This window comes from Apis dorsata, unplaced genomic scaffold, assembly GCF_000469605.1.
Source record: "Apis dorsata unplaced genomic scaffold, Apis dorsata 1.3 scaffold_194, whole genome shotgun sequence".
Lineage (NCBI taxonomy): Eukaryota > Metazoa > Arthropoda > Insecta > Hymenoptera > Apidae > Apis > Apis dorsata.
Window position 1 is genome coordinate 35,416 of NW_006263478.1, and position 2,832 is coordinate 38,247.

A 2,832-nucleotide genomic window follows, 5' to 3' on the forward strand; every position below is an offset into this window, starting at 1 on the left:
GATACTTTATTTATATTGAAGTAGATTATTTTGTTTAACGCGTATAATGATTCGTATATCGAATTATTATTTCTTCCCTATTTGGAAATACATTAACATAATATTCGTACAATTAGCCCGTATCGTGTACCAAGTGTAATGTTACGAACAATTCCAATTAGCTTTACTCCCAGCTACGGTCAACAAACAGTAATAATGAACAGTGTACCAAACCGAGCAAACTATGCATGAAAACCGAATCATCAAATATTCATAGATTTCAAATACTGTTTCGCGCGAGGACCCGTGCACTCTCTCCTTTGAATACTAACCTTCTAGTTTGCGTATTTTAGAGCAAAGGTTGATAGCAATAGGAGATAACGTGGAGAAATATGAATTGCAAAATAAACTGGTTTATATATATATATACAATTTACATATCCTATTAACAATTAACTAAATACTTAGTTACGAAAGTTTACAATTTTTTTTATATTAATAATTCTTAATCTTTTTTTAATCATAGGTTGCTATAATAAGTTTCATAAAGTTTTTTAATTACTCGTAAATATTAATGGAAATCTGTCCTAATGACATGGAATTTTTAATGCGCGCGAACCCCATACGCGCGAAGATAATACGGAACTTGGAATCACCGATGGGAATTCTCAATTAATTTAGATACTAGATACTCTTTGGATAATTCCGTCCTCTCGAAACGAGGTAATAAACTTTTTATCCATCAAAAAGAAAAAAAGAAATGTTATTTGCATAAGATAAGATGCAGATCTTTCATATATTGAGTTATAACGATTACGACATAAATATTAATATAGGATCACAATATTTCCCAATTAAAATTCCTTTCTTTGTTCTGAACTCTTTTATATACGCAGAAACAAACAAATATTAATAAACATTTATACGATTATGCACGACACTGCATAAATTCCAAGGCCTCGTATATAAGAAACGAGCAAAGTTCACACGTTTGTCCAAGAATTCGCTCAAAAAAAAACCAGACGATGTTCTACATTATCACTTTTCTTTCTACAAAAAAAAAATATTTGCAGGGAAAATTGCTCAGATTCTCGCCATTCACAGAATCTCGATAAGAGTGTAAATATATATTTTTTTTTTTTCAGTATTCCGCAAAACGTTTACCGTGACACGGCACATCGTGGCGTGCAATTTGCACACAATCACGACTCGCGCTTTCTTTATCCGTCCAGATCTTGCACGCGAATTTCCATCCAACCTCTTCGACTTTCATTCCGTTTCGACGATCTCGAGTCATATCGTTCTCCATTATTACGAACGACTTAAAGTTCCAACTCTCAATTAGTCGGCGGCGATCTAATTAATCGGGCGGACCACGGGCGGACACGGTGGTTTCTCGAGCCGAGAGATTTTCGAGTTCGAAAGAAAGAAAGAAAAGAAAAACGCGCGACGACAGTTTACAGTTTTAATTGAATCACTTATTGAAACGCGTACATTATCGTTCGCCTTATTTACCAAGGAATTAGCGCCGCTCTACGGGACTCGTGATTCACCGTTACGTTTTCCTAGATGGCGCCGCTTTTTAGTTATTGCGCCTTTCCTACGAGATTTCTGAAAACTATTATAGGATTGTTTGCCAGGAAGTTTATTAACTGGTTTTAATAGCAAATAGCTTGGAAGCTTATTCTTTTAATTTCCTTCTCGCGAAAAGCGATTTTGTAGATTTAATCGCATCAAGCCTGGCAAGAAGTAACAAGAAGAAATAAGAAAAGTATATATTACAAGAGAAAGAGAAAGAGAAATTGGAATAAGAAGATAACATTTCGATAGTCTAGCTTCGATTCTTAAAACGAATCTTGAAATTTCTTTAAGATCAAAATCTTTAAGATCAAATTCCATGTCCATAGAATTCGCCATTGAATTATTTGAAATCGTTTCAATACGCTACGAACCACTCTTTACTCGTTATCGATCCACACACGTCAAAACTTTCTGTCCAAAATTCGCAAGACATTCGAACAGCTGGAGACAGCTGGGACAGCCGGTCGAGTCGAATCGAAATTCGCCGTCCAAACACATATCCAAACATTCACCAGGTTCCGTTCACCATAGCGTGAAGGCGATACGATTAGGACTAATGAGAGAGCGGGAGAGTTGGCTGAACTTGGAAGGCTCAGGCGAGCGCAGTTTGAAACAGCTTGGCTTGTCTGTGGCTGGCGTGTCGAGCAAATAGGGCGGCCGCGACACCACGTTTCCTCGCCCTTAATTAGCACGCTGGAAATTAATTAAACCCTCCTTGCCCTCCTTGCGAAAACGCACTTCGAGCTGCACGCCACTTCTTCGTATCTTCTTCCTTGTCCTCGCTTTCTGACACCGTTCTCTCGACTCTAAAAATAAAAGCATGACTGCACGCCGGGATAGAGAGATAGTGTCGTTGTTACGTTTGTTCAATGGCCGATTTTCGCGGAGGTTTCGCGAGATTAGAAAGTTGTCGAGAAATGTGTGCAGTTGAACAGTTTCGCGCTGATGAAGTTGGAGAGTAAAAGAGAACAACGATTTGATTCTTCTTCTGTGATAATTTCCCGGGAAATAAGATTCGAGACATGAATTTTTAAAAGGTGATTTTACTAATTTTTTAGAATTAATTTTTTACGTCAATCAATGTTATAAATATTATATATATATAATAAGATTTAATCGAAGATGCAAAGATAATGATAATAATTTATTATTCAATTTATATATTCGATTTCCTAATTTGCACGTAAAATGTGAGAAATATATTTATCTCTGAAGATCAATTTATTGATTTTTCACTCAGGGAAAATAAGGGAGTTGATCCAAAAAAAAAAA